Source organism: Dendropsophus ebraccatus, chromosome 7 (assembly GCF_027789765.1).
Source record: "Dendropsophus ebraccatus isolate aDenEbr1 chromosome 7, aDenEbr1.pat, whole genome shotgun sequence".
NCBI classification, from domain to species: Eukaryota; Metazoa; Chordata; class Amphibia; order Anura; family Hylidae; genus Dendropsophus; species Dendropsophus ebraccatus.
The window spans coordinates 95,062,012-95,084,394 of NC_091460.1; the positions used below are offsets into that span (position 1 = coordinate 95,062,012).

The 22,383-nt window shown below is 44.5% G+C and overlaps 1 protein-coding gene across 1 annotated transcript in view; it reads right to left on the reverse strand.

The window, feature by feature from the left end:
* MLLT1 (MLLT1 super elongation complex subunit) overlaps window positions 1-22,383 on the reverse strand; it is a 208,678-nt gene that overhangs the window by 156,497 nt on the left and 29,798 nt on the right. The gene's annotated exons all lie outside the window — the stretch shown is intronic.

A 22,383-nucleotide genomic window follows, 5' to 3' on the forward strand; every position in this document is an offset into this window, starting at 1 on the left:
GCATGCGTAATCGCCCGAACGATTAAATTATCACATTCCTGATCTCCCACGGTAAACGGTGTAAGCGCAAAAAAATCCAAAAGTGCTAAATTGCGCATTTTTGGTCGCATCAAATCCAGAAAAATTGTAATAAAAAGTGATCAAAAAGTCGCATATGCGCAATCAAGGCACCGATAGAAAGAACACATCATGGCGCAAAAAAAATGACACCTCACACAGCCCCATAGACAAAAGGATAAAAGCGCTATAAGGCTATGTTCACACTACGTATCGGACTGGCCGATGGCAACAACTGCCATACTTTTGCATTGTGTGAACATAGCCTCAGCATGGGAATAGAGCGATTTAAGGAACATATATTTGTTAACAATGGTTTGAATTTTTTACAAGCCATCAAATAAAATAAAAGTTATACATGTTACATATCGTTTTAATCGTACCGACATATATAACATGTCACTTTTTCCATAGGACACAGGGCATTTTTTTTTCCAATTTCACCGCGCATATTTTATACAAAAATTCAGCCTGTCATTGCAAAGTACAATTAGTGACGCAAAAAATAAGGGCTCATGTGGGTCTGTAGATGTAAAAATGCAACTGCTATGGCCTTTAAAGCACAAGGAGGAAAAAAAACAAAACGCAAAAACAAAACTTAGCACGGTCCAGAAAGGGTTAATGTCTGAAAGAGCTGTCAGCTAGGGGTAAATCATTGTGTAGAGACCAATAGCGTTTTTATTTTTTTTCTTTAATTTAATTCCTCTGATGGAAATGAAATATATAGTTATATATCATTATTGTATATAAAAAAAAAAAAAAAGAATTGTAAAACTAATTTAGACCTGATTGAGAATTCTTTGCAACTTTTAAAAATAATAAAAAAATAACACTAATACTACTACTACTAATACTAATAATAATACTAATAATAATACTAATAATAATAATACTAATAATAATAATACTAATAATAATAATACTAATAATAACAATAATACTAATACATATGTGTGTATATATATATATATATATATATATATATATATATATATATATATATATATATATATATATATAAATAATGTATGTATAGGAAAAACTGTTGTTGGTCTCTACACATGGGATTTACCCCTAGACCACAGTTCCAACACATCTGGGCTACGAGAGTTAATTATATCTGAATGTTTCTTTCAGGCATAAACTGCCTACAGAGAACTGATCCGCAATCAGACACACTGAGAGGGCAGGAGGCCAGGAAGCAGAGATTATTCATGAAGGAGAGGTAAGAGTGGTTTGGTGTGCCACAGTGCAGCACAAACACTAATGGTGCATTTACACAGAGATTTATCTGAAAGATTTTTGAACCTAACGTAGTGCTGGGCGATACTGGCCTAAATCATTATCACGGTTAATCGTAGGTAGCTGCGGTAACGATAATTGAACGATAATTGTGACACACCCTTTTTTGCAAGCCACATCCATTCATTTAGTCATGCCAAAAAGGAACTAACTGAGTATCAACACAAGGCCGTGCCATTTAGTCTATAGCCATTATTTTTATGTTATTATTATTAGGGGGTCTCAACAGAGACCTGTATGAATATATACACAGGTATACAGCTATGTTCACACTAAAGGATGTGTATATACAGGTATACAGCTTTGTACACACTACAGGAGTGTATATACAGGTATACAGCCGCTGCAGGACATGTATATACAAGTATACAGCCACTAAAGGATGTGTACATATAGGTATACAGCTATGTACACACTACAGAATGTGTATATACAGGGTTTCTTGGGTTTCTTGGACCCCGACATGGATTCCCCCTTGGTGATATTTGATTTATTTATTTGGCTCTTATATCTTTTCTTACTTTCCCTGTTATTCTTTGTTTTGTGTCCATAGAGTTTAGTCATTTATACAGACTTCATTGTTTATACTCTGACAGCATCACATTACTTTAGTTGCGAGTCAATACTATTAGCCATAGGGGGATCACAATATTCATACATGTCGGTATGTCCTGGTTCCATGTTTATTTAACATGGGCCTAGGGCTGGGCGATATTGACCTTAATCAATATCGCGGTTTATCGCACATGTAGCCGCGGTAACGATAATTCAACGATAATTATGACACGCCCCTTTTTGCAAACCACACCACACCCACACCAAACTGACAACATTTCGATTAAAAAAAGTAAAAAAGAACTCACTGAGCAGCAACCCGTGGTTAGTCTATTATCATTATTATTAGTAATTATTAGGGGACCTGGACATGTATATACAGGTATACAGCCTCTACAGGATGTGTATACACAGGGGGTCACATAGGGATTGTTGTTTATGACTATACGGGGGTGGGAGGGGGGGGGGGGTGGCTAGGGGTGTATTACTATACAGGAGGTACATAGGGATGGAGGTACGGGTCTATACATGGGAGTGCATATGGATAGAGATGTATGACTATACAGGGGGGGGGATAGGGGATGTATGACTATACAGGGGGGGCATAGGGATAGGGATGTATGACTATACAGGCGGGGCACATAGAGATAGGAGTGTATGACTATACAGGGGGGGCACATAGGGATAGGAGTGTATGACTATACAGGGGGGGCACATAGGGATAGGGATGTATGACTATACAGGGGGGATAGGGGATGTATGACTATACAGGGGGGATAGGGGATGTATGACTATACAGGGGGGGCATAGGGATAGGGATGTATGACTATACAGGCGGGGCACATAGAGGTAGGAGTGTATGACTATACAGGGGGGGGGGGCACATAGGGATAGGGATGTATGACGTATGACTATACAGGGGGGGGGGCACATAGGGATAGGGATGTATGACTATACAGGGGGTGTATTGGGGTGTATGACTATATAGGGGTGTATTACTGTACAAGGAGCACAGGGAGGTGTATGCTGGGACCTGTAGTCCCCTCAGTACAGGGCTGTAACATAGGAGGAATAATGGGCTGCAGCAGGCAGGATGCCACACACAGCAATGTCTCCTATAACTTATCCTGCCTGCTGCAGCACATTATTCCTCCTATGTTACAGTCCTGTACTGTACTACAGGAAAGCCGCCGCCAAGTGCTGCTGTGACATGGCCGCGTCCCTGCACACACAGGACAACATGTGCAACGCTCGCCGGCCGGGTGTGTGTGTGTGTGTGTGTGGGGGGGGTGCTCGGACGAGACTGATGCCGGTCCCCCCTCCCGGACCAGTCCCATCCGATCGCCCCCACACCCGGCCGGCGCGGCCATATCACAGCAGCACTTGGCGGCGGCTTTCCTGTAGTCCCCTCAGTGTGCAGGGACGCCGGACCGGACGGGTGGTGGGCGCTTTGGCAGGACAGGTGCGGTGGGACGGAGCTTCGGACCGGACGAGTGGGTAGGGCGGACAGGTGCGCGGACCGGACTGGCGGTCGCTTGGGGAGGGGGAAGGGGAGAGCATTCTCACTTGGACCCTGCTGCTGCTCCTCCACCTCCCGCTGATACCAGCGCTAGTGCCGGGCCGCTCGTGTGTGTGCAGGGGGCTCTGACAGGACGGGCGCAGGGACACAGAAATACAAAAATACCGCAAATACCGTCCTGGCCAAGTTGAAGTCGGTTAACCGATGCCAGTGACGGTATCGGTATTTTTGCGGTATACCGCCCAGCCCTACATGGGCCTCTTGTATGTTGTGGTTTTGACTGATTTTATCATGTATGTTTTGCATTTTGTAGTTTTTGTGTACTAATAAAATCTGTATTATTTTTCACTTGAGCATACAGTTTATTTCATCATTTTCTTTGGGGATGTGCCACCCTTGCATGTGTGACATGGCTTTTTCTTTGTTTGTTGATTCATATGCTTTTTCATGTCATATTAGGCTGAGCACCCCATCTTACTGATATAGTAGTGCCTTGTCCTCTTTTTTTGTCAGGTATACAGCCACTACAAGACATGTACATATAGTTATACAGCTATGTTCACACTAAGGGTACGTTCACACGTACCGGATTCGCAGTGGATCGTGTACAGTGAAGCTGAATGGGTCCCATACACAAAGCCGATCCACTGCGTGTATAGGACCCGGCCCATTTAACCCCCCGCCGCCAGCCACCCGCAGCCCCGGCTCCTTTAACCCCACGGCCGCAGCCCTGAGCATACATTATCTGCTCGGTGCCGCGGCTGTGTGAGACGCTCCCGGCTACCCTCGCTCCCCAATTGGCTGATGAGGAGCAAGGCCGGGGGCTAGGGGCTGCGGGCGGGCGGCCAAGGCGGTTAAAGGGACCGGGCCCCATAAACACAGCGGATCGCTGCGTGTATGGGACCCATTCAGCTTCACAGTACAGGAACCGCAGCGGGTCTCGCTGCGAATTCGCAGCGAGAAATCCGCTGCAGATCCGGTACGTTTGAACGTACCCTAAAGGACACGTATATACAGGTATACAGCTATGCAGTACATAGCTGTATACCTCTACATACAAGTCCTGTAGTGTGTACATAGCTGTATAATTATATATACACGTTCTGTAGTGGCTGTATACTTTTATATACACATCCTGTAGTGGCTGGATACCTGTATATACACACATTCTTTAGTGTGTACATCGTATGTACACACTACAAGACGAGTATTTACAGGTAAACAGCTACGTACACACTACAGCTGTAGGAGCAGTGCAGACTAGGAAAGCTGGGTGACTACCTCTGTAGGAGCAGAGGAGACTAGGAAAGCTGGGTGACCTGTAAGAGCAGTGCAGCTGGTACGGAGGTTTCATTTAATATATCAGCTCATCTATCCCAGTGTATATAGTATATATATATATATATATATATATATATATATATATATATATATATATATATATATACATATACACACACACACATATATATATATATATATATATATATATATATATATATATATATATATATACATATATACACACACACACACACACTATCGTTCAAAAGTTTGGGGTCACATTGAAATGTCCTTATTTTTGAAGGAAAAGCACTGTACTTTTCAATGAAGATAACTTTAAACTAGTCCTAACTTTAAACAAATACACTCTATACATTGCTTATGTGGTAAATGACTATTCTAGCTGCAAATGTCTGGTTTTTGGTGCAATATCTACATAGGTGTATAGAGGCCCATTTCCAGCAACTATCACTCCAGTGTTCTAATGGTACAATGTGTTTGCTCATTGGCTCAGAAGGCTAATTGATGATTAGAAAACCCTTGTGCAATCATGTTCACACATCTGAAAACAGTCTAGCTCGTTACAGAAGCTACAAAACTGACCTTCCTTTGAGCAGATTGAGTTTCTGGAGCATCACATTTGTGGGGTCAATTAAACGCTCAAAATGGCCAGAAAAAGAGAACTTTCATCTGAAACTCGACAGTCTATTCTTGTTCTTAGAAATGAAGGCTATTCCGTGCGAGGAATTGCTAAGAAATTGAAGATTTCCTACAATGGTGTGTACTATTCCCTTCAGAGAACAGCACAAACAGGCTCTAACCAGAGTAGAAAAAGAAGTGGTAGACCGCGTTGCACAACTAAGCAAGAAGATAAGCACATTAGAGTCTCTAGTTTGAGAAACAGATGCCTCACAGGTCCCCAACTGGCATCTTCATTAAATAGTACCTGCAAAACACCAGTGTCAACATCTACAGTGAAGAAGCGGCTGCGGGATTTTGGGCTTCAGGGCAGAGTGGCAAAGAAAAAGCCATATCTGAGTCTGGCCAATAAAAAAAAAAAAAGATTAAGATGGGCAAAAGAACACAGACATTGGACAGAGGAAGACTGGAAAAAAAGTGTTGTGGACGGATGAATCCAAGTTTGAGGTGTTTGGATCGCAAAGAAGAACGTTTGTGAGACACAGAACAAATGAAAAGATGCTGGAAGAATGCGTGACGCCATCTGTTAAGCATGGTGGAGGTTGTGTGATGGTCTGGGGTTGCTTTGGTGCTGGTAAGGTGGGAGATTTGTACAGGGTAAAAGGGATTCTGATTAAGGAAGGCTATCACTCAATTTTGCAACGCCATGCCATACCCAGTGGACAGCGCTTGATTGGAGCCAATTTCATCCTACAGGACAGGACAGTGACCCTAAACACACCTCCAAATTGTGCAAGAACTATTTACAGCAGAAGCAGGCAGCTGGTATTCTATCGGTAATGGAGTGGCCAGCGCATTCACCAGATCTGAACCTGATTGAGCTGTTGTGGGAGCAGTTTGACCGTATGGTACGCCAGAAGTGCCCATCTAACCAATCCAACTTGTGGGAGCTGCTTCTAGAAGCGTGGGGTGCAATTTCTCCAGCTTACCTTAACAGATTAATAGCTAGAATGCCAAAGGTGTGCAATGCTGTAATTGCTGCAAAAGGTGGATTTTTTGATGAAAGCAAAGTTTGATGTAAAAACAATGTTATTTCAAATACAAATCATTATTTCTTACCTTGTCAATGTCTTGACTATTTTCTATTCGTTTCACAACGTATGGTGGTGAATAAGTGTGACTTTTCATGGAAAACACAAAATTTTGGGCTGACCCTCAACTTTTGAACGGTAGTGTATATATATATTAAATGATTCATCTAAACGAAGCAAAGTGCTTCGCTTGCGCACCTCAAGCAGTTTGCCTGTCAGCGCTGCTCTGCCCACTGCCACTCCTCCCAGGTAGAGCTGGATCCAATCCTGGGAAGCTTCTCCTAGTTTTTTCAGGATTGGATCCAGCTTTTCCCTGGCACCCAGGGTGGAGAAACAGGGAGCTGAGCAGCGCTGAAAAGGCAATTGGCTTGATGAATGGAGCGCTGCACAAGCGATTCACTCATCTCTAATAAATATATACACACACAGTATATACATGATGTGTGTAGAGGCCAGCCTTGGATATAAGGCCCCAGGCCTCACCATACCCCTGTTGCTGGGCCTCTCTCCTCCATACATCCAGGAACAGCTCTGCCTCCTCTATGAGAGGAAGCTCACATCACACACACAAGACGGCTGCCCTCAATCCCTGTGATGTCCACACACACAGTGGCCCCCACAAATGATACATAACACTGTCCCCCAGCATCCTCCTCAGGGGTAAGCGGAAAGCACTGCTGCATTAGATCCAGGGTGACAGGTAATGATCAGCCAATATCCTTCTATATACACTCTGCCTTGTTGTTTAGTAAGAAAGGAACACAACAGACTGGCCATACAGAACACTAGGAAAGCTGGGTGACCAGCAGTAGTGGTCAGCAAACCGAAGAGAAAACATAGTACAGTAATTACTAGATAGATTTCATATTTCCTACTCATATCTCAGCATTCCTGCAGCAGCCTGTATCTCAGCTTCCTCATACCTGCAGCCCAACCAGGGTGAACTCTATCTCCTCCCTCCAGAACAGAGCCATGAACCAGCCCAGCAGCTTGTTACATAGGGCCAACAAGACTGTAAGAGAGCCTTCTACCGGCCCGAGGCTCCTTCCCCACTGCAGACGGTGTACACGGTGCTGAGCTGTGCAGTGATGGGCACAGTGGCCGTGGTCCGTTGTTAGGATGGATGGATGTTGTATGGAGCACTGATCACCTTCAGGCAGGACGATGAGCGTTACCCATCAATGCCCCCTCACAGGAGGATGAGAGAGATATGGTACCGCCCCCGGCCTGCCACACTCTGCCCCCCTGTGGTGGAGGACACTCACTACAGCTGATGACTGGACACAGAGACCCGAGGCCGGAAACTGTGTGGAGTGACATATCAGCTGCTGTAATGTGTAGCGGCCAACAGGGAGGTGGTAATCGCGGGAATATAAGGACTCATCCACGCAGCAGCAGCATATAGTGTCCTCTCTGCCGGGAGTTATGGATTTATACACAATCCTGCGATCTCTGCTGTCTGTGACCTGCTTCTCCAGAGACCGAGGACCTCCATGTGCGAGAGGCCGGGAGGGGAAGGTGAACTGTCAGTGTCCTAGTGCCGGGGGAAGTGGTGGTGGGTGAAAGTACAGCACATACCGTCCTGGCAAAGTTGAGGTCGGTTAACCGACGCCAGAGACGCTATAGGTATTTTCACGGTATATCGCCCAGCCCTAAGCCAACGCCGGGAGCAGACTATAAACAGGTCATGAAGAAAAGACTGAGATTTCACCTCTTCTCACATCCATTCCTGGCTTTGGCTTCAAAAATCTGTCAGATAAATCTGCCTGTGTAAACGCACCGTAAGCCACAGCTCCTCTTTGACTCTTCATTATAGTAGGAGACCAGAGCAAAATTCAATCCACAGACAAATTACCCAAAGGTAACATGCTCATTCACAAGGAAACTGCCAACTACAACACACTGCCAGCACCTTGGGTAGGGCCCGGCTGCTGACAGATTCCCTTTAATCTGTAAACAAGTAAACATTTTTTGGCCATGTGCATAGGACTCTGTTCACACTACTGTCAAGACTAACATTTTATAGGATCCATGGTGAATAGCATGTATCTGTTTTTTAACCCCCAGTGACTTATAATGGTTCAGAAAGTCATCCATTAATGAAAGGGGTATTTCAATCCCCTATCCCCACATTTCAGATGAGAGAAGGGGAGAAGAAAGGGGCGCTTCCTTGTGCAGAAGGTGGAGGTCAGGTGTGTGGTAGTAGGCGACTACAGAAATCCACTCACCTGGTGGAGTTGTGCAAGATTAGGCACAACTCTATTGATGGCATATGAAATTGTACTCCGCAGCTATTCCGGGGCATCACCACCAGAGGTGGGAGAGAAGTGTGCAGATTATGTAACCAGCCGGTTACAGGACCAAAATGGGAACCCCGTACCACTTGGATCAGCGCAGGAGCACTGTAGTATGTACACAGTTATACACGCCAGCTTCGTACATCCACGAAACGTCTAGTCCATCCACGAGAAGTATATTGAACCAAATACTTATTTGCAACGCGTTTCGGCCTTATTATAAGGGCCTCTCTCAAGCATGAAAAAGTAGACAACATGTCTACATTATATAGGCATACCCTGATAAAGTGATTGAGGAGAATCTCTGGTTGAGGAGATAGAATAGGTGGCCTCCTCCCTTGAGAATTACAAGGATCATAGCGAATATGATATCAGAGCCTTTTAAACAATTGGCTTCGAGAAGGAAATCGTTAGCAAGAAAGCCTATAAATTTAAACGTGACAAATCTGACTTCGCTAATCAATGTATCTACCATAATTAGGATAGAAAGGAAAATACCAATAATACAGACAAAACTGATGACACAGAATCTCTTGATCACACTAAACCCACCACTACTGCAGTCACTGTTCACCGTCCAATTAAACACACCAAGACAAAACTAACTACTACCCCAACCTCGACCCCAAACAGCCTACTCACAAGCAGTCCAACATTGCAAATCCACTAAACCTAGATCACCCACTTCCCAACATAGCACCCACACTAAAATGAAAGGACAAATCACTAGATGGGGTCCGATCGGTATTACCACCCCCCTCACTTACTTCACGGACTGTCACATCCCAGCCAACCCTAATCTACCTTTTATACACCCAGACACGGCTACACCTACTTCTCCAATCACACAGAGATCCAGACACACCTTCACAATCATCTAACACTATCATTTCTGCAAACACTAATACCCCGAGACCTCCTGCTGTTTATATGGACGGGGGAGAGAATGATATCCTTGAATCTTCCATACTTACTATACACCCCTCTCTTCCGGAAAATATGGAAATAGAAAGACATGAGACAGTAGTAGAATTAATAATTCATCAGAAGAATTATCTTTTTTAGAATTTCCTCCACTCAGAAAGGAACTACTACCAGATTTTCAAACTCCTCCCACAACAAAAACACAGAAAAACACAATGTGGAGATGTGTAGAGAGACAGAGCAACACATAAAAAGAAAAATTCCTACCGAGGCTGTAGGGGAGGAAGAAGCCTCCACTCCAAAAAAAAAAAAGCATTAAACAAAAATTAAAAAGGAAAAAAACAATATTAAACAGTGTAAAAATTTGTCTACCCATAATCTCACCTATGCAGAACGCTGTGTCCTAAATAAGGGTCTCTCTTATTGCCCTGCTCAAATAGCGGACGATTTAACAAAAGTTAATGATGGAAGTCCTCTTTCTATTCACTACAGCAGTGATTTTCAACCTTTTTTGAGCCGCGGCACACTTCTTATACTTAAAAAATCCCGGGGCACACCACCAACCAAAATGGCACAAAATGACACTAAAACAGTACATATTATACATATAGTTCACAAAGTTCACTCTTGGGGGTTTTAAATCAGCTTCTTATCACCACAAGAGCTGCTTTTTAAGCCCTAAAGAGTGAAATATGCCTGGCAGAGGTCCTTTCAATAATTTATTTATTTAAAAAAAAAGTGAAATAAAAAAGGATAACCCCCTCATATATACAATCCCATGTAACCTCATACATACAGTCCCATATATATATATACACGTATACGTGGGACTGTATGTATGAGTTTACATGGGGATATATATATATATATATATATATATATATCCCCATGTAAACTCATACATACAGTCCCACGTATATGAGCACACAATTATCAGCACCATATACTGTGGTGATGTGCACTGTATAGCGCCACAGTATATGGTGCTGATAATTATGTGGCTCATATACTGCAATATAAAGGGGTACAATGAGAAGTACTATGGCCAGCAGTGCCCCCTGCTTTGTCCTCATACAGTAATAATGCCACTTGCAGTATGCCCCCATATAATAATACCACCTGCAGTATGCCCCCATATAATAATAATTCCCCCTGCAGTATGCCCACATATAATAATAATTCCCCCTGCAGTATGCCCACATATAATAATGCCCCCTGCAGTATGCCCCCATATATTAATGCCCCCATATATTAATGCCCCCTGCAGTATGCCCCCATATATTAATGCCCCCTGCAGTATGCCCCCATATAATATTAATGCCCCCTGCAGTATGCCCCCATATATTATTGCCCCCTGCAGTATGCCCCCATTAGTGATGTCACAATACCAGAATTTTGAGTTCGATACCAATACTCGATTTTTTTAGTTCGATACTCGATACCAGTTCGATACCTCGAAAAAAAAATACAACACCCCCCCCCCCTTATAAGATCAGCACCCTCCTCTCCTGACATCCTCTGTACTGCTGTGACCTCCCCATAGATCAGCACACTCCTCTCCTGACATCCTCTGTGCTGCTGTGTCCTCCTCTATAGATCAGCACACTCCTCTCCTGACATCCTCTGTGCTGCTGTGACCTCCTCTATAGATCAGCACACTCCTTCCTCTCCTGACATCCTCTGTGCTGCTGTGACCTCCCCTATAGATCAGCATCCTCCTCTCCTGACATCCTCTGTGCTGCTGTGACCTCCCCTATAAGATCAGCACACTCCTCTCCTGACATCCTCTGTGCTGCTGTGACCTCCCCTATAAGATCAGACCCCTCCTCTCCTGACATCCTCTGTGCTGCTGTGACCTCCCCTATCGATCAGCACACTCCTCTCCTGACATCCTCTGTGCTGCTGTGACCTCCCCTATAAGATCAGCACCCTCATCTCCTGACATCCTCTGTGCTGCTGTGACCTCCCCTATAAGATCAGCCCCCTCCTTTCCTGACATCCTCTGTGCTGCTGGGACCCTGCGACCTCTCCTATAATATCAGCCCCCTCCTCTCCTGACATTCTCTGTGCTGCTGTGACCTCCCCTATAAGATCAGCACCCTCCTCTCCTGACATTCTCTGTGCTGCTGTGACGCTGTGACCTCCCCTATAAGATCAGCCCCCTCCTCTCCTGACCTCCTCTGTGCTGCTGTGACCTCCCCTATAAGATCAGCCCCCTCCTCTCCTGACATTCTCTGTGCTGCTGTGACCTCCCCTATAAGATCAGCCCCCTCCTCTCCTGACATCCTCTGTGCTGCTGGGACCCTGCGACCTCTCCTATAAGATCAGCCCCCTCCTCTCCTGACATCCTCTGTACAGCAAGGGACCAAACATTGTGTTTATTGGGGACAGCATGGGGGGGGGGGGCAGTAGTGGATTATAATGTGGGCGGATTGACCGGGGGGGGGGGGGGTGTCCAGGTTGGGTGAACAGCCCAGGGCCCAGGGTACATTTAATCCGCCACTGGGTACAGACTACAACCCCCACACTGCAGGGAGCTGGTGAAGGCTGCCAGGTATGGACAGACAAGGGGGGGGTTACTCTGCCTGGCAGGTCAATTCCTGTCAGAGGGCAGGGGTGTAAGGGCAGGGATGTGGGGGCACACCAGAGGGCAGGAATGTGGGGGGCACACCAGAGGGCAGGAATGTTTGGTATGTCTGCACACATCCCCTACTCTCACTGCGGTACCACTCAAAGCATGAGGCTTGTCAAAGCAGAGGGGAGGGGGGATTTGTAAAGAGAGTTTATGGTGCGTTCACACCTACAGGATCTGCAGCTGATTTTCTGCAGCAGTTTCATTTAAATAACTGAACAAAGCATCAAATCTGCTGCAGATCCTGTAGGTGTGAACGCACCCTTAAGGTGGAACAGACAGCCTGAACCTCGGCCAGCAGGAAGATTAACCTTTGCTGCTGGCCAAGATTCAGGCTGTCTGTTCCACCTTAAATAAGCTCCCTTCCCCTCAGCTCCGGGAAGCTCCCAGCTGTCAGGCCTCCGTTCCTCCGTGCATATTCATGTGTGCACACTCGGTCAGGAAGCGCAGCCACCGAGAGTGTGCACACATGAATATGCATAGGAACAGCTCTGCAGATGGAGGGAGAGCAAGCCGGCATCAGTCAGTCTCACCAACCTCACACTGAGTGCAGCCCTAGACGCAGCTCCTCACACCGGCTGCATGACAGGGGGGACAGGAGGCTGAGGTGTGACAGGCTGCGAGTCATTAGCAGCGGGGGTCTGTTACACATAGTAGCCGACCTCCACTGCTTCTGGAGAGGCTCAGGATGGGTCAGATGCCGCTGTCAGTTGTGACAGCGGCATCTGCACAGTTATATAGCCGGCACTAGCGATCGCTGTGTGCCGGCTATAAGTTATCCCTGCAGTGAGCGGAGGAAGGGGCGGGTGGAGGAGGAGGAAGTGACGCCAGGGGGCAGGGGGCAGCACTCAGAGAACATGGGCGGCGCTCTGCTAGCCGCCGGCCGTGTTCTCTGCTCTATACTTTATGTTAAGCTGCGTTATTAGGCAGCTTAATGTAAAGTATCGATACCAGGAAATCCTGGTACCGAATCGTTTTTTTGTCCGAAATATCGATAGTAGTATCGATATTTCGGTGCATCGTGCATCCCTAGCCCCCATATAATATTAATGCCCCCTGCAGTATGCCCCCATATATTAATAATGCCCCCTGCAGTATACCACTGTGTGAGAGGGCGGAACATCAAACCGATCGGCATATTAAAGGGACAGTCTTGCATTTCCCACCGGTTGGGAAACGCTGCACTACAGCATAGGGAGCATCACATTCAAGCCTTTTTTGACCTAGTACTGAATGATTTCAAAACCATCCCAGACTCCACAATCACCAATGCCAACATATCTAAAGAAAATGGAGCTTTGACAAACCTTCGTAAAAATACAAATATCACTATTCGAGAAGCAGATGGGGGGGGGCATCGTGATACAAGATAGGGAAGATTATCTGAACGAAGCAATGAGGATCCTGAGTGACACTGACTACTATGAAGTGCTGACCACAGACCCACATTTAAATATACGAAAAAGAATATAAAAAATTGATTGCAGATTACCATACTTTGGGAGTTTTAAATAAAGGAAAAAAAATTTTAATCATCTCCGAACCAAGAACTGCATTTTTTTTATCACTTACCAAAAATCCATAAGGACTTGAATAACCCACCGGGCAGGCCAATTATATCTGGCATAGGTGGCCTAACATCTAATCTCTCTAATTATGTAGATCTCTGCCTCCAGGATATTGTCACTAAACTACCCTAAACTATATTTGAAAGACTCTACCACTCTCATTAAAGAATTACTTGACATCCCATGGCAGGACGACTATCTACTACTAACATTAGATGTAAGTTCGCTATATTCAAACATTACCCACGAAAGAGGTCTAGAAGCACTAAGGACACGCAATCTCTACAAGCCAGCTATACAATACCAACCAAACGGAATTTTTAATTGCAAGTATGAATTTTATCCTTACACATAACACTTTTAAATTCCAAGAAACTCTATACAAACAGACCAGGGGGACCGCGATTGGGACTCGGGCCGCAACCACTTATGCTAACCTGTTTATGGGGCGGTTCGAGTCCCTGTATATCGCGGAGTCCCCCTGGGCAAAGGAACACATAGTCCATTATAGAAGATATATAGACGACTTGTTTTTTATATGGAAAGGAGACCAAATTTCCGCTAAAAATGTTATTTCACATTTGAATTTTAACGATTGGGGTCTAGCTTTTACATCCTCTATTGAAACCACTAATATTGTTTTCTTGGATGGAAATTGAAAAATAGTTACCAAGACCAATTTTAAATCAGTGGATTCAAATAGCTTTTTAAATTTTAAAAGTAGGCACCGCAGAAAATGGGTGAAAAATATTCCCTTTAGTCAATTTTATCGCATAAGAAAAAAAAAAATGTACAAAAAATGAAGATTTTATATACCAAACAAAGATTTTAGAAGAGATTTTTAGAAAAGGGGTACCCTGCCAAACTAATTAAAGAAGCAGTGAAGAAAAACGTCCACCAAAAACAACAAGACTTTGTGGAACCAAAAAAGAGAAAAACAAATAAAACACATGATATGAAGTTCAACTTTATCACTGGATTTAATGACAGTAACCTAATTATTAATAAGATCATAAAAAAACACTGGCCGATTCTACAATCGGACAGTTACTTGAGAAAATTAATACCAAACAAACCAAGATTTACATATCGTCGAGGGAAGACCATTCGAGGGATCATTGCACCGAGTAAAATCAAAAATGTGAAAAAAACAATGAATGGAACCAAACAACTACAAGAGAGGGGTGTTTTTAACCCCTTCAGGACCAGGCTAATTTTCGTTTTTGCGTTTTCGTTTTTTCCTCCTTGTGCTTAACCCCTTAGTGACCGCCGATACGTTTTTTACGACGGTCACTAAGGGGCCTTATTCTGCTGCCATCAGCTTTTTACGGCGATGGCAGAGAATGAGATAGCAGGGGCCGGTACGGCCCCCAGCCCATCCCCCCAGCTACCGGGGGTAGCTGAGGGGTTGGGGCAGTGTGTGGGGTCAGTTGTGCCCCCCCCCCCCCCCCCCGTACCGACGATCGCCGCTATTAACGTTATAGCGGCGGCCATCGGTAACGGGGTGTGCATCAGACCCCAGATCAGACCCCCTTAGCGCCCCGATAACTAACCCCCCTCCCCGTGGCGGCCATATGATCCAAGATGGCCACCGCAATCACTGTGAACAGACAGTCTGTTCACAGTGATTGTAAATAAAAAATTAATCAAAGTCCCATGCTCTCCGCCACCAGAGGTAGCGGAGAGCATGGGGCAGTGATCGGGGACCCCCCTGTGGGGTCCCGGTACAAGCAATCAGCGGTATATACTATATACCGCTGATCGCTTGTGCCATGTGCTGATCAGCACTTTTTATCCCCTGTCACCATAAATGATTGGTGACAGGGAATGAAAAGTGATGTGATCTGTCCCCCAAGTCGTCCCCCACCCCCCCAGTCATCCCCCCTTCCCCATATACCCACCTGATCCTGGAGCTCCTTCCTCCTCGACGTCCAGGCTGGTTCTGAAGTGCGCATGTGCGCCAGAAGCAGCAAACTCTGAAAATTTAAAGTGACAAAGACCAATTTGGTTTCTGTCACTAAACTATGATTACTGTGATAGAAAATATCACAGTAATCATAGTAATATAGTGGAAAAAAATGTGTAAAGTACAAAAAGTGAAAAACACACAAAAAAATAAAACACACTTTTTATTACAGTAACGATTGAAGTTCACTCCCAAATCACCCGTAACCACCGCACGTTGCCCGTAACCACAGCACGTTGCCCGTAACCACAGCACGTTGAATGTAACCACCCCACGTTGAACGTAACCACCCCAAATTGCCAGTGACCCCCTCCAGATTGTCCATAATCACCCAGATTGCCCGTAACCACCCCAAATTACATGCACCCACCCCAGATTACCTATAAGCACTCCACTTTATCCGTAACAATCCCAGATTGTCTGTATCCCCCCCAGGTTGCCTGTAACCACCGCACGTCGCCTCAGACCACCGCACGTCGCCTCTGACCGCCTCCAGATTGTGGTAACCACGCCAGATCACAGGTACCCACCCCAGATTACCTATAAGCACTTCAGTTTATCCGTAACCACCCCACATTGCCCGAAACCACCCCAGATTGTCCGTAACCACCCCAGGTTGCCCATTACCACCTCCAGACTGTCCGTAACCACCCCACATTACCTTTTAGTAACTGCGCTATTCTAATAACTATTACTAGCTGCGGTTTTGCTCCAGTAAATTGGCACTCCTTCCCTTCTGAGCCCTGCTGTGTGCCCATACAGTGGTTTATGCCCACATATGGGTTACCGTTTTACTCAGGAGAACCTGTGTTACAGATTTTGGGGTACGTTTTCTCTCCCATTCCTCGTGAAATTGAGAAATTTCAAACTAAACCATCATATTAGAAAAATTCGAGTTTTTCAATTTTACTGGCCAATTTTGAATACTTTCCTCTAATATCTGTGGGGTCAAAATGGTCACCACACTCCAAGATGAATTCTTTGAGGGGTGTACTTTCCAAAATGGGGTGACTTTTGGGGGGTTCTATTCTGTAGAAATTACAGGGGCTCTGCAAACGCACCTGGCGCTCAGAAACTTCTTCAGCAAAATCTGCTCTGAAAATGCTAATTGGCGCTCCTTCCCTTCTGAGCCCCGCTGTGTGCCCATACAGTGGATTATGCCCACATATGGGGTACCGTTATACTCATGAGAACCTGCGTTACAGATTTTGGGGTGAACTTTCTCTCCTGTTCCTTGTGAAATTGAGAAATTTCAAACAAAGGAACATATTATTGGAAAAATTCGAGTTTTTCATTTTTACTGTCTACTTTTGAATACTTTCCTCTAATACCTGTTTGGTCAAAATGCTCACCACACCCCAAGATGACTTCTTTGAGGGGTGCACTTTCCAAAATGGGGTGACTTATGGCGAGATTTTACTCCGCTGGCACTACAGGGGCTCTGCAAACGCACCTGGAGCTCAGAAACTTCTTCAGCAAAATCTGCACTGAAAAAGCTAATTGGCGCTCCTTCCCTTCTGAGCCCTGCTGTGTGCCCATATAGTGGTTTACACCCACAAATGCAGTACTTTCCTACTAATGAGAACCTGCGTTACAGATTTAGGGGTATTTTTTTCTCTTGTTCCTCGTGAAATTGAGAAATTTCAAACTAAACAAACATATTATTGGAAGAATTAGAGTTTTTCATTTTTACTGTCTAATTTTGAATACTTTCCTCTAACACCTGTGGGGTCAAAATGGTCACCACACACCAAGATGAATTCTTTGAGGGGTGAACTTTTCAAAATGGGGTGACTTATGGGGGGTTTTCTCTCTGCAGACCATACAGAGACACTGCAAATGCACCTGGCGCTCAGAAACTTCTTCAGCAAAATCTGCATTGGAAAAGCTAATTGGCGCTCCCTTCCTTCTGAGCCCGGGTGTGTGCCCATACAGTGGTTTACGCCCGCATATGGGGTACCGTTGTACTCAAAAGAACCTGCGTTACAAGTTTTGGGGTGCTTTTTCTCTGATATTCCTTTTGAAAATGAGAAACTTTAATCTAAACGTATATATTATTGGAAAATTTAAATTTTCCATTTTTTTACGGCCTAATTGTGAATACTTTTCTCAAGCCCCTGTAGAGTCAAAATGCTCATTATACCCCTAGATTAATTCTTTAAGGTGTCTAGTTTCCAAAATGGGGTCACTTATGGGGGTTTTCAGGATAACAGACTTCTAAGTCCATTTAAAAAAAGAACTTGACCCTAAAAAAAAAAAAAAAAAAAAAAAAAAAACAACTTTGGAAACTTTCACGAGAATGTGATAATTTGCTGATAAATTTCTAACCCCTGTAACACCAACCCCTGTTTACCAAATTATGCCAGAATAAAGAAGACATATTGGTAATGTGACAAAACAATCTCAGAATCACTAGCATACTTTAAAGCATCACTGAGCTATAAGCGCATAAAGTGAGACAGGTCAGATTTTGAAAAATTAGCCTGGTCATTAAAGCGTAACTGTCATTTCAGGGCCATTTTTCTGAAAACATTAAATATCAACAGTACAAGCGATTTTAAGAACTCTGTAATAGGTGTTATGTACTAAAAGAGTTTCCTTCCGTACTGAAAAAGCAATCTCCCAGCCTCCCCCCTCACATCAGATAAAGCAGGATTTCTGTCTCCATTATGTGGCTATGGAGAGGGGAGGGGCTGTTAGGAGTGACTGAGCACGGAGCAGTCCTGCAAAGCACAACACTCTGCAATCTTTTCTCAGTAAGTTCATAGATAAGCACTGACCTTTCTGACACCTGAATTTAGCGTTTTAGCTGCCCAGAGAGTCTACAAACAGCTGACTTTCATGTCACCTCTTCCTGCTCCCTCATCTCCCTCAGCCCCTCCCCCCTTCATAGGCTTACAATGGAGAGAGCAGAGCCCGTCTTCACTTGCTTCTCTGTAATGAAGATGTGTTTGCCTGATAATGCAAAGATAAGAAGTCAGGGGGGGAGGCTGGGAGATTGCTTCTTGAGTACAGAAGGAGGCTTTTTTGGCTGATGAAACCTATTACAGAGTTTCTTAAAATCGCTTATACTACTGATTTCTGCAATAAAAAAAAAAAACATGACAGTTACACTTTAACCTCTTAACCCCTTAAGGACAGAGCCTGAAATGGCCTTAAGGACCGGAGCAAATTTTATGAATTTGACCAGTGTCACTTTATTCATTAATAACTTCGGGATGCTTTTACCTATCCGGCTGATTCTGAGATTGTTTTCTCGTGACATATTGTACTTCACATTTCTTGTAAATTGGAGTCGATACTTATAACGAATCTTTATGAAAAAACCCAAAATAGCGTGAAAAATTGTGAAAAAATGCATTTTTCCAACTTTAAAACTATTCTGCTTATACAGAAAATGGTTATACCACATAAATTATATATTAAATAGCATTAGCAACATGTCTACTTTATGTTGGCGGCATTTATTAAACTATATTTCATTTTTTTTAGACAATAGGAAGCTTAAAACATTAGCAGCAAATTTCCAAATTTTCAGTAAAATTTCAAAATCAGATATTTTTAGGGAACTGTTCAGGTTTAAAGTGTATTTGAGGGGACTGTGTGTTAGAAAGCCTCACGAAGCACCCCATTTCAGAAACTGCACCCCCTAAACTCTGCAAAAGCACATCCAGAAAGTTTTTTAACCCTTTAGGGGAGTCACAGAAATAAAAGCTAAGTGTGTAAGAAATTTGAAAATTTTAATTTTCTGTGCAGAGATTTTATTGTAATCCAATATTTTTCATAATTATAAACCTATTACCAGAGAAATGCACCCCAATATTGATTGCCCCATTTCTGCAGTTTATAGAAATACCCCATATGTGGCCCTATTGCGCTATTTGACGCAACCACAAGCCTCAGATATAAGGGAGCGCCTAGTGAATTTCAATGGCTCCGTTATTTTTGGTCATTTTTGACTGTACCACTTCAGGTTGGCAGAGGCTCTGGGGTGCCAAAACCTAAAAAACACCCCTAAAGGGACACCATTTAGAAAACTACACCCCTCAAGGAATGTAACAAGGGGTGCGGTGAGCATCTGGACCCCACAGGTGCTTCACAGATTTTCCAAACAATATGGCTTGAAAAAGACTAAAGTATTTTTTACACTAAAATGTTGTTCTAGCCTTCAATTTTTCATTTTCACAAAGGGATAAAAGGAAAAAAAAAACACAAAACATGTAGCACAGTTTCTCCCGAGTACGGAAATACCCCACATGTGGACATAAAGTGCCAAGCGGGCGCAGGACGAGCCTCCAAAGGGAAGGAGCGCCAATTGGCTTTTGGAAGCTGGATTTCACTGGAATGGATTTCAAGGGCCATGTCGCATTTACAGAGCCCTCGTGCTGCCAAGACACTGGAAACCCTCCACAAGTGACCCCATTCTGGAAACTACACCCCTCAAGGAATCTAACAAGGGGTGCAGTGAGCATATGGACCCCACTGGTGACGGGCACAAATGTGGAAAAATATGACGTGAAAGTGAAAATTTTCATTTTTTCACTTTCATGGCACAAATGTGCCCGTCATCCAGGGGTCCATATCCTCACTGCACCCCTTGTTAGATTCCTTGAGGGGTGTAGTTTCCAGAATGGGGTCACTTGTGGGGGGTTTACAGTGTTTTGGCAGCACAAGGGCTCTGTAAATGCGACATGGCGTTCATCATCCATTCTAGCCAAATCCAACCTCTAAAATCCAAATGGCGCTCCTTCCCTTCGGAGGCTTGCCCTGCACCCACATGGCGCTTTATGTCCACATGTGGGGTATTTACGGACTCGGGGGAAATTGCTCTACACATTTTGTGTGTTTTTTTCTCTTTTAACCCCTTGTGAAAATGATAAATTCAAGGCTAGACCAACATTATAGTGTAAAAAATTTAATATTTCATTTTCACGCCACATTGTTCCACATTTGTGCCCGTCACCAGTGGGGTCCATATGCTGACTACACCCCTTGTTACATTCCTTGAGGGGTGTAGTTTCCATAATAGGGTCACTTGTGGGGGGTTTAACTGTCTTGGCAACACAGGGGCCTTTTGAATGCAACATGGCCCCTCGAAATCCATTCCATCCAAATCCAGCCTTCAAAAACCAAATGGCGCTCCTTCCCTTTGGAGGCTTACCCTGCACCCGCATGGCGCTTTATGTCCACATGTGGGGTATTTCCGTACTCAGGGGAAATTGCTCTACACATTGTGTTTTTTTTTATCTTTTAACCCCTTGTGAAAATGAAAAAATCAAGACAAGATCAATGATTTAGAGTAAAAATTTTAAAAAAATTACACTAAATGTTGGTCTAGCCTTGATTTTTTTCCATTTCCACAAGGGGTTAAAAAAGAAAATGAACACAAAACGTGTAGGGTAGTTTCCCCTGAGTACGAAAATACCCCACATGTGGACATAATTTGCCATATGGGCACAGGGCAAGTCACCAAAAGGACAGAGCGCCATTTAGAGGCTGGAATGGGGGATGGAGGCCATGTCGCAATTACAAAGCTCCTGTGCTGCCAGAACAGTAGAAACCCCCGACAAGTGACCCCATTCTGGAAACTACACCCCATAAGGAATCTAACAAGGGGTACAGTGAGCATATGGACCCCACTAGTGATGGGCACATGTGTAGGACATGTGCCGTGAAAATAAAAAATACCATTTTTTTCATTTTCACGTCCCAAATGTGGCCGTCACCAGGAGGCCATATCCCCACTGCCCCCCTTGTTAGATTCCTTATGGGGTGTAGTTTCCAGAATGGGGTCACTTGTGGGGGGTTTCTACTGTCCTGGCCGCACAGAGGCTTTGTAATTGCATCATGGCCTCCTCTAATGGGAATGGCAGCCATACCTATTTAGCTGGGGAAAAGGGACAATTCTAATTTATTTGGGGGTATTAGGCCAATTATTAGTTTATAAGGTTGAAAATGACAGGTGTCCATCAAATTCAACCTGTGTTGATCCAGAGGAAGGCAAAAACCCCTCGTGAGGCAGACGACAGTAGCCTCATCACAGGGGAAAAATTCCTTCCCGACTCCATAATGGCGATCAGAATAATCCCTGGATCAACGTGACCCCTGAAATAGGAATAAGGGACAGAATTTAGATAATGTAGAACCCCAATGACGTGTGGTGCGCCTTGGAGCGATCCAGTATGCAGAGGCCGGGGGGATCAGGACAGGTGTCACACTGGTAAATGGTGTCCTTCCTGATCCCCCTGTTACCCCACACTCTGCACTTCTTCTGGGGTCTCCTGTTCTCCAGTGTGGGGGACGTCACCTGGAAAATGTTGTCCTGGTGCGATACGGGGTCCTTCATATCCAGAAGCGCTGGGTCCGCTCCATGGCTGCTAAATATTAGGGCTCTATTACTGCTTCTGATATGTTCGGATCGTGCCGCAAGCTACAGTAGCTCAGGCAGCGAGGGACCGGAAGAGGGGGTGCTGGTATAAAGGTTATCCCCGTACGGGTGGTGGTGACCTTTATCCAGCAGTGGGAAGATCAGTTCCCGGACGATCTCCC